At 42.1% G+C, this 15,909-nt stretch overlaps 1 long non-coding RNA gene across 1 annotated transcript; it reads right to left on the bottom strand.

Annotated features, from left to right (window-relative positions):
* Window positions 1–2,685: 2,685 nt before the first annotated feature.
* LOC129598550 (uncharacterized) lies at window positions 2,686–8,787 on the bottom strand. The gene is made up of 4 exons (XR_008691715.1): window positions 8,446–8,787; window positions 7,177–7,546; window positions 6,820–6,971; window positions 2,686–3,001 (listed from the first exon to the last, which is right to left on the bottom strand). It is a non-coding gene; the product is annotated as an uncharacterized LOC129598550 (long non-coding RNA).
* Window positions 8,788–15,909: the final 7,122 nt, after the last annotated feature.

A 15,909-nucleotide genomic window follows, 5' to 3' on the forward strand; every position in this document is an offset into this window, starting at 1 on the left:
GTTATATGAAATAGACGAGATGCTGCGCTCCTGTTTCCAAACGCTGTGCAACGTACGTACTAGTCACGACGACTACCCTTGCTGGCGACAGGCCAGTCTTCCCGTTAGCAGAGGCGGCATCGGCATACGTCGGTCGGAGGAATTATCACTCCCAGCCTATTTGGCTTCGATTCACTCCGTATCCGATTTAGTATCGAAAATGCTTCCATTTCGTGCGCCCGTCGTATTTACAGAAGCCCTCGAGCTGTGGAAACAGAAATCCAACCAACCGGAATTCCCAGAACCAAACTTCCGCAGACAACAGAAGGCCTGGGATATTCCTCTCTGTAATGTATCTTTATCCACGCTGCTAGATGTTTTCCGGGACGATAAAGTGAACAAAGCGCGGCTTCTCGCACAGTCTAAACCAGAAGCCGGCATTTGGCTAAATGCACTGCCTTCCTCTCACATTGGCAATCTCCTAGATGATGACACTTTAAAAATCTCCGTGGGCCTGAGATTGGGAATTGCTATATGCGAGCCTCACGAATGTATGAAGTGTCACAAGCATGTAGACAAATATGGGCATCATGGGTTGTCCTGTGCGTTTTCTGCTGGCAGACACCCACGTCACGGAGCACTGAACAGTGTCTGTCGATCTTGTGTCTCGGCTGGGATTCCGGCGAAGTTGGAGCCACGTGGCACGTCGCACACGTCCGAACGGCGGCCCGATGGCTGCACAACCTTCGCCTGGCAGAGAGGGATGTGTTTATCTTGGGACGTTACTTGCGTGGACACTGTCGCGCCTTCACACGTTAACTCATCAGCAGCCAACGCAGGTGCGATTGCAATGGAGGCAGAAGAAAAAAAGTCAAGATTCTATTTGTATTTGAGTGGCAGATACATTTTTGCGCCAATCGCCTTCGAAACAATGGGACCATGGGGACCGTCGGCCATTGCGATTATTAAAGAACTTGGCAAGCGACTGAAACAACACACAGGCGAAGCGCGCTCCCATGAGTTTTTACGTCAAAGATTATCGCTGGAGATACAGCGGGAAATGCGGCATCAGTTATGGGGACGATGGAAGGAGCGGAAAAGTTTAATGAAATCTTAATGTTGTAAAAAACTTTTGCGATGTTTTAAAGTGTTTAATTGTACGTTATACCAAAGGTGAATAAAATAACATAGGATAGAAACAAAATTACGCGTCACATCATTTTAGCACATAGTACACTTCGTCCAATCTCTTACCAATTCAGTAAGTTGCACTGTACTATATACTATATAAGGGCATGATCTACATAAACGACGTCACTATTATCATGATAACAACTACTACAAAGGGACACCTCCCGGAAAATGACACCTCCCGGTAAACGACACCCACCGGAAAAGGACACTGAGGGCCAGTGTCGTTTCCCGGTTGGTGAACATAGGATAGAAACAAAATTACGCGTCACATCATTTTAGCACATAGTACACTTCGTCCAATCTCTTACCAATTCAGTAAGTTGCACTGTACTATATACTATATAAGGGCATGATCTACATAAACGACGTCACTATTATCATGATAACAACTACTACAAAGGGACACCTCCCGGTAAACGACACCCACCGGAAAAGGACACTGAGGGCCAGTGTCCTTTTCCGGTGGGTGAACATAGGATAGAAACAAAATTACGCGTCACATCATTTCAGCACATAGTACACTTCGTCCAATCTCTTACCAATTCAGTAAGTTGCACTGTACTATATACTATATAAGGGCATGATCTACATAAACGACGTCACTATTATCATGATAACAACTACTACAAAGGGACACCTCCCGGAAAATGACACCTCCCGGTAAACGACACCCACCGGAAAAGGACTGAGGGCCAGATCAGTCATTTATAAATTTTGTCGCCGATATATATTTGACCGTTCATTTATCAAAACTATATGCTAATATTTTCCCGACTGTTTATTTTTGTGGTTGCCGCAACCACAAAGTACGTATATGGTAATAATTGTTATGATTTGCTCTTATTACGGTCATCACAATTTTGCGGTTGCCGCAACCGGAAGTTTTGTGGTTGCGGCATCGTCAACATACATTACGACTTACCGCAACCGGCACTCGGCATCTGTCAGTCGGCTGATGGGATTAGCACCCGTTTTCTATAATTCCACGCTCAAGCACACTGAAGGTGGCAGTGAGGAGCGACTTGGATATTTGGATTTAGATTTAATCCAATACGCCGTCAAGGCCGGAAACTCACGTTTGGCTTGGCTTCCGCTACTGGGCTCACAGGAGTTTCTGCACGGCAAACCAGAAATCCATGTGGGTGTACGCCTGGAACAGGCGCCGCTGGCACAACCCAGTGTAGCCGTAACTGGTGACGGCACTTTCGGTATGTTTACAACCGCAGTAATCCATAAGTTAAGAAAGTTTACTTTGCTTATTTTGTTTTGTTTTACAAAATATTTTGACCAGCACGAGACTGGTTGCATTACATATTGTGTGGAAGCAGAAACTATACAGTATGTAGTACACACAGTTTGTTTTGATGACTGACGTTCGCGTAAAACTGTAGTGTCCGGCATATGGCCGTAGTTATTATGCTAATTCTTGTAATATAAATAAATCATCCTACTCGATGATTATTTTGTTATGTGAATTAAAGCTTCTGGTCTGAAAATAGTGCTTACTGATAAGGAATTAACAATCCTAAAGACAATGAGACTCCCGATTTCATTCGTCTTGCTGATGGCGTTGGCTACTATCAGCTTGGCCCTTGCAAGGATAGCGAGCATCTCTTTGCAATACGCATGACGGTGGCTTTTGTATCAAATTTCGACCAGCTATTCGGAACGTCAGTCGTATCCCAGAATCCGCATTTCCCTCCGCTATCAGCTATTTGGAGAAAATATTAGCACGGAATCGTTTGTGGATTTCAGTTCGTCAGATTTGGCGGTCGAACACGTGGTGTTCCGGGTGCGTTCAAGGCTGGATTTTATACTGCAATACTTTCTACAACAACATCAGATCAAGGTAGTCATCCATTTAATTAGCTTTACAACCGGCTTTGGGAACAACTCAGTGTTTTGCAGATACATTTGTGCATTGGTGAAGACGATGTCATTGCTGCAGCCATTCTTGACATGAATGATGTATTCCCTTCAAATCTGCAACTGACCTCGTTGCCCTTTACCTTCGAACAGGAGATCGATTTGCGAATTGTTTCCGGTAATCGATTGGGAATGCCTCGTAATCTGTCAGGTGGACAGGGACCGATTGTAGGAGTCCACGTTAAGATGGACATTATCGGTAAGTGTACCTTCTAGTAAACGGCTTATTCTATAGCCCACCGTATGGTTTGCCGCTTTGAAAATGGGAAATATTAAAGGGGTTCTTAATTTTTTTGTTGAACTGTTGGATATTTTCAGACAGTGCGTTCCCGTAACAAAATTCACACAAACAAATCTAGTAAAAATAACTCGGTACAGCATGTAAGACTAAATGATCGTACTATCACACAATCCTATATTAAAACGAGTATGAAAATGTATGAACGTGCTGGCTTAAGGTTACCCCTATTTTAGCTTTTACCGTTCGCGAATGTAGAGATCCTACGATATCCACTCAAAACTCAGTCTTGACCATTCTAAAGTGTTTCTTAGTTAAAATCATGAAAAATTCAACCCCCGTAACCAGTATCATAGGTTCAACAGTAAACTTTAAAATTCAACATTTGGTAATTCCGCTTAAAAAATTAACTAGTCTGACTAGATTGAACTGAGATTTTTTTTACCCGCCTATAAAATGTTAAACGCGATTCTCCAGCACCTTGCGAGAGCTTTCTTGAAAAAAGTCCATTTTAAAGTTGCAACTTGCAAAAAACACTTCGTCGGTTGCTTGATTCGACAATAACTCGAGCAGAATCAACTTTTTTCAAAATCGCCCTCGCAATTAAACTTTTACGATATCCATACATCCACTGTCAAAATTTCAAAATTCTACTCTATTCCGTTAGTGACTAGTTAATTTTCAAAGCCTATTAACCGCATTTTTGGCTGTAGGATTCGAAAGTTCATGCAGGGATAAATCTCATTTGAAGATGTTGGCAGTCTCAGTTCACCACACATACCACGTAGGAATAGCCCGAAAGACCAACTAGACAGCCGATTGTGCGCTGCCCAGCTACACTCATGTGTGATCAAAGTCTTTTGTCTTCAGAGTTTGCATCAATTTTGCTACGGTTTTATGTCCCAGTAAAACAAAAGATGCAAACGGCAAACAGGTGCTCCCCATTCATTTGACTGCATGTCCAAATCTAATCGCTTGCATATACGCAGGCATACAAATGGTAAGCCGGGCCGCTCATTAATTACAGTACTGCCTGCTCTGGGTCGAATACTTTAAAATTCATATCTCGGCTCCCGGTTACTATATTTCTATACACTCTTCCCCACCAGATAGAGCACACTTCAGTTGGTGGGATTGCAAGTTTTGAGAAACTGGCCTTTTTGAAAAAAGCCAAAATAGGGGTAACCTTAATTGCCATTTTGCATATATCGTGCCGCTTCTTTGCAGATTGGTTGTATACAAGTATGTTTCGTGGTCTCATCCAGCCGGCAGTGCCAGATGAATTTTTTATATCCGGAATTTACGCTGATGGTAGGGTTGTTAACGGTTCAATTTGGTGCGGTGCGGTGCAGCCGCGGTGCGATTTTTTACTAAAATCGCAACGATTTTAGTGGTGATTTCTTAAAATTTTCACCGTCGGTGCAGTGCGGTTTATAAAATCGCACCGCGGTGTTTTTCACCGCACCGCACCGATGCACCCCGGTGTCCACTGATTACGTGAAAATATGGTGAACTGGCTAATAAGTTTAAGTAAAACAAGCTATTTTTGCCAAAACTAACGAAAAACTACACCTAAAACAATGATTTCTTCACTCATCATATGCGTCCAAGCGAAAATTAGTGGAAAACATCTCTAAAATCCTAGAAGTTAAACCAAAAAATTATTTTACCTTTACATTTTTCTCATTTTTTCTAGTACTTTTGACACCGGTGCACCGTCGATTTCAGCGGTTTCGAACGGTGTGTTTTTTTCCTCGCACCGGTGGAGGTCGGTGCAATTTTTCCAAAAAATTGCACCGACTGCTTGAACTTTTCGCCAAAATTTGACCGGTGCACCGGTGCAAAATCGCACCGTTAACAACCCTAGCTGATGGGCATCATTCGCTAATTGGACTGTGCAGTGCCGACGGGTCTTATATGGATATTTGTACCGCGATTGGATTTCACGGTTGCACTAGCTCTGGGGAATGGGCGGGCCGCGGGGTAATGGTAATTTACGCAACTACGCGTAGACCGTAGGCTCTCGTTGATTCTCTGTGTACATCTGATAACCGTGACAGCTGTTCTTAAACAATATTAATACTCGTATATATATATATATATCTATATTTACATTTCCGATTGTATAAATACTAATGTTATTTATAATGACCGAAAAATACGACACTAATTCCAGCTGGAACAATATGCTTTATCTTGAGTTTTACACTTGCGTATAAAATGGTATTGGTGCAGTGATCAGTGAGTTATTATTGATTAAATAGATTCAATCCGTTCCTCGTATTTTCCCGTTGGGATTTGACAATATTCCACCAGAGAGCGTTGCTGCTCTGCGGAGAATCACATTTTTATGGGGAAAATCTTCAGAAGACTTGCTAAAAATCATCGCCTATGAATCCAGCCCCAACGACAAACCAACACCGACTGTTCTGTTCATCGGGAATCTACCGGTTTACTGTCTGGATGCGCATTCCGTAAGCAGTTATCACCGACGTAGACGTTATAAATGCTACGTGTGTCATACAGACTAAACAAATTATGCAGAATCAATGTTTTCCATTTTTCTCCTGCCGACAGCCCTATTAAAAAAAAACATCAATGTCGCTGATCCTCGGTCATCTTAAGGGGATCACTATGAGATGACTTTCATATAAATGGGTTATCGATATTAACATCAGCTTATAGGAAATTTTTCGGGCTTTCAAATAGTATGTCTCGATGGGATATATTGTATTGCGATCATAAGTTATTAGTAAAAAAACAAGACCGGGTCAGCATAGGCGAAGTAAGTGCAATGATGTTATCGGCTAGCCATGGCCAGCCGCATGGCAGATAGACCTGGACAGCAGAACAGAACGCCTCATGCTGTCCTGTGGCCGGAGCCAAGCTGATTCTTCGCTCTCTAGCTATGCTCTGTCTGATCTCTATCCTGCAAAACGCGGGCTTGGGTAGCCGGCTCTGCCACACATTGCTGCCGGTCACTCAGCAAGCCTTTCATTCAGCTGCCGTTTTCCAAAAACTTGTGAAATGGCTTTAAAAATCGATAACTCCATTGTAAAACTTGCTACACTTTCCAAATGGGCATCAGATAATGTGTTATTTCTAGAAAGCTTATATACCGAGACACTGCCATAGTCCAATAAGGCATGTTTGAATAAACTCAAAACAACACTTTTCAAAAAGTGTTTTTCTCGATTTTTTTGTAAACTAACAACATTTTTTATTAGCATGTTGGAGAATATAAGCTTTCTAGGCTAAAACACATCCAATGATGTGTATCACATCTAATTTGAAAAAACTTTCTCATTCGACTTTTGAATTCAAAGTTTTTCCTTTGTTTCTTGAATAGCTCTGTCCAGAGAGAGCGTAGACAAGATCGCAATACACCATTGTGTAGCCAAACCCTTTGCGCATGCAGTCAGAACAATGGAAACAATGATCTTCCAGTTGTTTTTAACCTATTCATGTTTTGCCAGACCCACTTTCATCTCATAGGGATCCCCTTAATGATGCGGTGCAGTCTGCCTCCCGTAACGGGTATGACCGTATTCTTTTTGTATGGAGAATCAATTCAGTTTCGTCGTACATGTTGGGAATGGGATCGGGTTCTACGGCGGCGCATGGTGCCAAAAGCCTAAAACGATCAAACTGGAAACGTGAAAGAGAATCCGCAATACTGTTATCAACACCATCGATATGATCAATTTTCACGCAAAAATTTCCAAGCGCAGCAGTCATTAACAACTTTCGCATCAGATGTAACACAATACAATTTTCAGAACCAAGAGACTTCCAGGCATCAACGATAGAATGGTTATCACAATGGAAGATGAACTTACGGCAATGAAAACACGATCCCCATATAACACAAGCGAGTAAAATAGGAAACAATTCCAAAACTTGAATACAAAGTGTATTAGTGAGAATACGTTGAGGCCAACGTGCACAGAACCATCGACCATTAAAGAATGCCCCAAAACCAATAGACGCTGATGCATCAGTGTATAAATTTATAACATCCGCCGATATCCAGTCAGTACAGAGAAACGATGTCGTGCCATTCCATTTTGGCAAATACATGCGCCACCAATCAAGATCACCCGTGAAATCGGCGTTTAGTTGAATGTTACCAGTAGGCGAACAAAGTGGGAGGAGATTAATAATTCGACGAGTGAATAATCTACCAGCCGGGACGCAGCGAGATGCAAACTGCAAACTCCCAATTAAACTTTGCAACTCCTTACGAGTACATGCTGTACGATTTGACCAAGAATCTAACAACTGAATAATTTCTGACAACTTTCCAGGTGGCAAAGAAACAGTTTGATCAACAGTATTAATTAAAATACCTAAAAACGGTAAAATAGTGGACGGCCCTTCTGCTTTATCAAGTGCTAAAGGAAAACCCAACTCGGCAGCTAATGCAGTAAACAAATCAATATACTGATTTGCTACCAACTTAGATTTAAAAACAAACAAAAAATCATCACAATAATGAACGAAATCGTGAAAGTTGTGGACATTACTAAATATCCAATGTAAGGCATAAGAGAACATGCAAAACAAGTATGGTGAAGAACGTGCACCAAAAGGCAATACACAATCGAAATAATAATACTTCCCAACTTTAAATCCCAAAAGATGGTAATCAGCTATACGTACAGGGATAAGTCGAAAGGCGTGCTTAATATCTTGTTTACACAAAAAGCATGCAGGACCACTTTGAATTATGATACGAATGGCATCGCCAATTGAACAGTAAGATAAGGAGTAATCATCTTTACTTATGCCATCATTAACGCTGTCGCCAGACGGGCGGCTGAGATCAAGGATAATTCGGTGACCACCAGTGCGTTTTTCACGCACTCCCAGAGAACTGCATACAAAATCAGCAAAAGGAGGGTTAGAGAAAAGGCCCACGGTGTGGCCGAGCATAACTTCTTTATGAATAGCAGCTGAGAGCACAGCCGCATGGGCGCGGGCAGACTGAGCGTTTGGCGTTATACGAGAGTGATGCGAAGAGCGAAACCCAATATCAGCACCATTAGAGAGAATGGCTAATAAATCGTGTACAAACTTCTTATCTGGACAACTGGCAAGGTACTTACAGAAGATCTCACGGCGCAACGGCGTCTGAGGCACCAATGGGATTGGTGGGTTTAGGGGCACGGCGCCTTGGGCAATTAAATTTCCCATGGCGTTGCTCATCCCAAATGAGACAGATGTGTCTTCTTCCGGCTGGACAGATGGCATATCTGCAGTTTCCGTTATTGAAGGCAAAACAGACTTGCTCAGCCCCACCCGCAGCGGGGCCACCACGAAAAGGCCCGTCATTACGAGCAGTATCCTGGCGGGATGTGAAAGGACAACCATAACGGTTATCCACACGGCCAAGACGAGACTGCGGGATAGAGCGACTCTTAATAAGCACAAACTCGTGGAACAACGGATTATGCAGTTCACCCCACATCAAAAAAACTGTCCGGGCGAGTAGACATCAGCAGCCGAAACTGCGAGTCATACTCAAGCCACAGAGTAAAATCAAAATTTTTTGACAAATTTCTAATTACATCCATATATCGAAACAGGTGAGGTGCCAAGTAGGGAAAGTAATGTGAGCGGTAAGCGGCAAACGTGGTGAAAGCAGACATCCAGGAATCTAGATCGAAAATGAACGCTTTCCGAGCTGTATACAACTGCAACAACTGCCCTGTCCGATTGTCGACATGATGTCTAATAGGCTTCGAATTTGACGTGCATTTTTCAGGTAACAACTCACTGAGATCAATAAACTCATGTAAGTCCTGCAGTTTCGGTACCAACTTATCGGAAACTGGACGGAGAAACTCTGGAACGGTTGCAGTAGAGGGAACTTCATCAACGATAACATTTCTGTGAGTAGTCGGCTGCCGATCAGCAGGCGGATGTGGCATGAAAACCACAGATGGTGACTGACGACTGTGCTGACTTCCTGCTCCTGATAGAACCAATGAGAGCTTATCACTGAGCAATTTTTGTTGCCGTTGCAAAGCAACGATGGCAGGATCTGGACGCTTATGTGCGTTTTTCTTACGAGGACGCCGGCGACGAGTAGACTTTGCAACTGACGCGTTGGAAGAATCTCGACGAGATTCAATTACTGATGGTGGTACCGGTGGAACTGACGGTGAAGACGAACGGGACGACTCAGAGGACACAGACTCAAGACCATCAGATTCACTTGGAAATTCATCGGCTTCCGAAGAATTCAACATATATTTCAACAAATATTTGCTTCAAGAATTCAACATTTCAACAAATATTTGTTAACAGAATCAATGATGTTAACAAATATTAGATAAGATAAGATAAGTCACAGATAAGTCAGTAGATGCAAATTCCAGACGCAACAAACGATGTACGATATAAAATGCCGTATTACGCCTCCCAACTGAATCGTATAGCGATGACGAATAAAGAACACGAAGATAAAAAAAAAACTTGAGAAATAGTAACTACTTCACTGCACAAAGAGCAATCGCATGGTACACCACGATGAATTGTAAAGCTATTGGACATGGAAATTAATTGTCATCGACAACCAAAACGAAAACAGGATGATCAAAAGCCTTATCATAACCTAAACAAGCAGTCAGGAAAAGGTCATTCAGATACCGGCCGCGCAAACGGCTGAAACAGCGTTTTTGCTGTGAAGAGTAGTTATACCATTCAGTTTGCATTGTAAATCAGAAATCTAGAAAAATTTCCCTTGCCAAAACTGCAGAAAATGATTTCAACAAAGCACACAACTCTCTAGCAAAGAGCAAACATCTCAGAATCTCCGACTCTGAGGAAACAAGGCCACCCAACAAACCAATGAAAGCCGACAAACGGCCATAAACCAAAATGGGAGGGATGTGCACCCACAATTAACTGTGATTAAATACATTTAATCATTCGTTGTACTTGTGCGCATATGGAAACTCTGATGCCCATCGCAAAGGGTTTACCTGAAATAAAATTACCGTATCAGGGTTTTATCGGGTCTCACATTCGGATTAAATTTTTATAATTGTAGGCACCATCCATTGCGCATCATATTCTCCATGCTCCAGGATCCCGAGTATGAAGAAGTGTTTGGTCAGTTCAATGTACAGAAATGGAAAATCACTGGTATGTACGAATTTTATAAGTGATGTATGCGTGTGAACAAGAAGAAACTAAAGACTATTATAATATCTTATGAAGCTTTTCATCTATTATAGGGCATTTTGATAGCACGAAACTGTCTTCGGAACACTGGGGAAACGAAGAGTTTATTATTGCTCGTAAGAACGGCACTGTTGGCCAGTCCTTATTCATTACTAAAATTTAACGAAAGTACCAGTTTAACAGTTTACAGCATTGTTAAATCGATACGAAACTGATAACGATCGTATTATGTAGCGTTTAATAATAGTTGGCAATACAATAATTTCATATTTTGTTGAGATCTATGCATTCATGAATCAAGAAAACTGGTTGTCGCAACCAATTAAAAAATCAGCGACGGCCATAACTATAAGTAATCGGTTGCCGCAACCACAAATCAAGTGCATAAGAAACATGGCATTTAGCCACTAATAAACATTTTCATCAGCAAAATCAGTTGCCGCAACCAGATTAGTCAAAACACAGTTATGAAAATGACGGTTCAGTACATGTTAAGAAAAGCAGTTGCCGCTACCACAAATTATTGAATCAAAAAACGGAAGCACATGTTCCCATAAATAGAGGTAAAGTGATCTGTTGATAATCAAAAATTTATGGTTGCCGCAACCACAAATCGAGTGGAATATCAAAAAACCGTTCAGTGTATAAACAACATTTTAATCAACAAAAATCCGATTGCGACAATCAGATTAGTCGTCACAACTACATTTTTCAAAAAGTTGGTTGCCGCAACCACAAATTCAAAACACACGAAACACCACGCCCTTTCATTAGATGAAACAGTTATCAGAACCCCAAATTGGTTTACAAAACATGCAGAATTGTATTCACACGTATTATAATAGAACAAAGTGGTTTGGCTCTCAATGTCCCGCTCCGATGGGTCTCTGTCCAGGTGTCCAACTGCTACAAAGGAAATTGGTTTTTTATTACAGTATTATCAGTGTGTAGAACACTTTGGTTCTGCAGTCTTTCAAGGTCGCTATCATTTACTGGGCTCCGTCACCTTTTCGGCCATTTTCGTTGCCCTCCAAGCGCGCTGCCACATGTCCAAAGATGTCAAGAGTCAGTGATAATAAGCATCATCCGACTGATGTTTGGTCAAACGCACGAGAACCCCCTCCCCTGAACAATGGAACATACCGCTTTTTATGGATCACAGGCTGTTAACTGTTAATCATGAAACTTTTAAAAGCTTAAGCTTTTAACTTAAACTTAACCTTTTAACAGAGCTTTGCAAAGCAGAAAAGAGTTCAACGTGAACAAGAGCGACGGAGTTACAGAGGTCGGGTTCTACCGTGAAGTAGATTCGACTGCGATGCGACGACAATGTTGTTAGAGTATGGCCATTCCAATTCCTTCGTTAACATGTTCCTGCGAGCGTAGTTATAAAGGTTGTGCACTGTGAACCGTTCGTAAAATATGGTACCAGCTGTACATACATCAAAATTATGAATCTGGTAGAAAACTGAAAAACTTAAACAGCCAACCGTTTTGAATCAACCAACCGCATCTTTAAGTGTTACACTATTACTTAGAAATGGATTTGTTTTAAACATCAGTAGTCAGTACGCTGTACGGTAGTAGCGGCTGGACAAGTACGCACATCTGCTATCATCCTGACTTGTGAGGTACCGCATCCACGGTCTACGATACCGCCGGTGTGGTAGACCGTGGATGCGGTACATTGGATGCGGGATGGCGTTGAATACTCCAGCCTGTGGCTCCGAAACAGTACAATAAACTACAGTTCAACTGTTCAAGTATAATCAAGTACGAAGTATGGGAAATTGTACGAACGTTTATCTACGAACGTTTATGTGGGAACGTTGTATAATTGCATTCGAGATCATACCGGAAAAAATGGGTACAGAAAAGTTTTTTTTCTCTTCTAGACAGTGCAGTGTTCAGTGTTATGTTTATACGGGCTGGTTTTAAACGTCTGCATCGAAAATCAAGAACACCCCGTGCCGCAGGCGCATTCACAAAGCGTCATCTCAAACAATTCATCTCTAACCTCCCGTTTTTTGTTTTCAACAAGTTTGATGTCAGCATGTTGCGATGCGCCATTACACTGGCCTTTGCTGGGTTGCTCCGATCTGCTGAATTCTGCTCTCCAAGTTGCGTGAAGCCATCCCAGCATACATTGCGCCGGTCGGATGTGACATGTTCATCGAATTTCCTGGCGCTTCGTTTACGTTGTACGAAGACCAAGCAGTTTAGTCCAGCGACTGTCGTCATTGGACAATCCGGCAGCACCTACTGTCGTGTCCATGCTTTTCTGGCTTATGACTCCCTAAGACGAAAACAATTCTCTCAAGACGCACCTCTTTTTTATTTTATGAATGGTACCTGTCTGACGAAACAGCGGCTCACCTTTTTTCTTAAAAAACTCACGCATCATGTTTTTTCTGCTCATTCTATTCGCATTGGTGCTGCTTCTGCTGCTATCGAAGCCGGATTAAGCACTGAACAAGTGCGTCTTCTTGGTAGATGGTGCAGTTCTGCTTACACTTTATATTGTCGCACTAGCACTGATCACTTAATTTCTTTGACTAGACAGTTTATGGGTTGATTGTATCTTCTATCACAGCTGGCCGTTTGTTGGTGTTTTCTCCTGCTTGGTGCCGCGGCTTCGCTTTGGGGGGTTTGGTCGCGGACGGTTCACAAGTGGTAGTCCGGCCAGCTTGGTTTCCGGTGCCAAGTTGGACATTGGGCTACACTTACCACCTCCGCTGGACCAACCTCAATTACGGCAAACTAATGGTCCAGAGATCGCTGAACGTTAATGGCAGTTATTGTACAGCAATAACTGTCGTTAACGTGCGATCAGAGGTTTATCGCGTTGCTATGCATAAACTTCGGTGGACGTGGCACAATTACTGTATTTGCATGTCATGTTTTGAGAATATTTATGAAGTTTGCCGTCAAAAGCGAAACCCGCCCTCCACTCCCATCTGTGTTTATCATTCTGTTTATCATTTATCATGTATCGCGTTTATCAATAAAAGGGGTTTGGTCGCGGACGGTTCACAAGCCAGCAGTCTCCTATAACATTAGTACAAGGTCGGGGATAACGAGTGCACCCACTCTAATTTAAATAAATACGACGAGCTATCCTTTGGATTTAACAGTATTGACATGCTATGCGGAAGTCGCACCGCGTCAACCGCACTAGATGACCAAATCTACTCAATCGGTAGAGTACGTAGGAATATGCTCTGGACTCCGTAAGTGGTATACGAACTACTTCCTTCCGCTAGGTACGAGCGGATGGCTGTGCCTAACAAAAGTTACCGAAACCGAAACACTCAGGAACTTCCCAAATGTTTAATCACCAAACCGAACGAACTAACAAACAGAACAGAACAGAATTAACAGAATGTGATATGAACTCCCTTCTAACCTAGAGTCCCTCCGACCTTTCAGCTAGAGACAAGCTCACAGATTTGTTGAAGTTAGAAACTTCAGACTGATTAGTTAAACCAGAATCGTGGATGGAATTAGCGATCAAATGCGTTAGATAAGTCATAAGAACAGCAGATCATACGTAACACAACAGACAACACGTACATCATAACGCATACGCGCAATCTACCACTGTAGGTACAAAGTGGGCCAAGTCTTAAAACTTTTAAAACCTTTAAAACAATCTACGCATAGCGCGTTAGTATCATAACATACGGTGAAATTGCTGAAGTATTTGATTGCAAAAATTATTAGCTGCAGCGCCCTGTATCTTATCGGTTATGTTTTCGTTTTATCCTTTTAACAAATTTGTGGTAAACTATCATAGATTTATTTATTGGGGTAACGCGACTTTATAAAAAAAGCTGGATGGGTGCACTCGTTATCTCCGTCCGTCTACTGTTGTGCTCACGTAAACTGTGCATGATATACTTAAAATATAGATATGTGCACTTGTGTATAATATTATAGAGCATTGCCGTTTTACAATAGTACAGACTGAATGAATTGTACAATAAACAATTCAGTTTGCAACTTTGCACTATTACAGATCGGCAATGTAATAAAGCTATAAACTACTGTATACTTTATACTGGTGCATGAACAAAACGTCATGTTTAAGCGTAATAAACAATGACCTTTGTGCTTGCACTACGCACTTTGACCGACGTGCATGGCTCAATCTGCTGGACAGCTCCAGAAATTATTATTTATTTCTCAAAATTTACTATCTTTATTGAGTCAAAGGTGAAAGAAGATACAAGAAGTATACCGTGGAAGGTGAGAGACATTTGCTTGCAAGGAACGAAAAACATGGCACACATGGGGCATGCCGAAATAACGCGGCAAAGACCTTTTTGCATTTATAAAAGTTATCCCAGGACACCGGCACACCCACAAAAAATAAATACGATTACATGAGTATAAACTACAAACAGCTCAAAATACAGTTACCAGATTTTGTTAAAAAGATGCTCGTTTTTGCACGGCCGGCCAACGTTTCTCGCAAAATTGTTTTACCTGCCCGTGCATGTTTCAGGTTTGGAATAATCGCTCTGTTAAAGTATACGTATACACGTAACTAGTCACGATCACTCCATGTTTTTCGGTTACGAACGGAACAGTAGTCAAGCGAGATTTCAGAATGTGAATGCCCGAAAAAAGATTGCTACTCACCAGTCAGCTTGTTTACATCAACTAGCTACTGTTTAGCTTTCAAATTAAAGTTTGCAATTTGTACTTTGTTTTGGTTAAAGGTATTAAACGTTCGATAAATCGAATACGCAAGCAAAGTGCAAAGGTGAAACTGCAGCAGCTAATGCGGCAGGTACCTCGTATGTACCTAGTACCCATGTCGGAGTTGTGTGTCTGTTTGTGCTGTATTTGAAAGTCGACTACCGAGAAATGTTATGCAAGACGCCAACGTTTGGTCCGCAACAACAAGTCTAAACAACGGCTTTTCCGTGCGCTTATGAAGTATGCTCCACCCCCGGTCGGAACTTCCGCCCAAGTGCACGAGGTTTCAGTACCGTACTTTCGTCCGATCGATAAATACTACTGCCGCCTATGTTTTAATTCACACGGCCGGCTGATTGCAGCGTGTCATGTCTTCCAATGAGAAACTGCGGTGCGTATATACGTACAGTATGGTACAGTAATTCTCTGCTCCTACAGTCTGTAATAGCACATGCCCCGTTTAAAGTTCAGCGGAAGTTTAACATGGAGACTGGAAACTTTTCACCCGACGCCAGCCTACGTTGTGGAAACGTTTTTTAGCTGAGGTACATTGCACATACTTGTTTGTTTTCGACGAACTGTGCAAGAACTGAGAAATGTGACTGGGAGGTCTAATGACGACACCGGATTATGCAATCATAAGCTGCACTTATCGTAGTTCATACGGTACTCAGTGA

Source organism: Paramacrobiotus metropolitanus, unplaced genomic scaffold, assembly GCF_019649055.1.
Source record: "Paramacrobiotus metropolitanus isolate TYO unplaced genomic scaffold, Prichtersi_v1.0 Parri_scaffold0000124, whole genome shotgun sequence".
Lineage (NCBI taxonomy): Eukaryota > Metazoa > Tardigrada > Eutardigrada > Parachela > Macrobiotidae > Paramacrobiotus > Paramacrobiotus metropolitanus.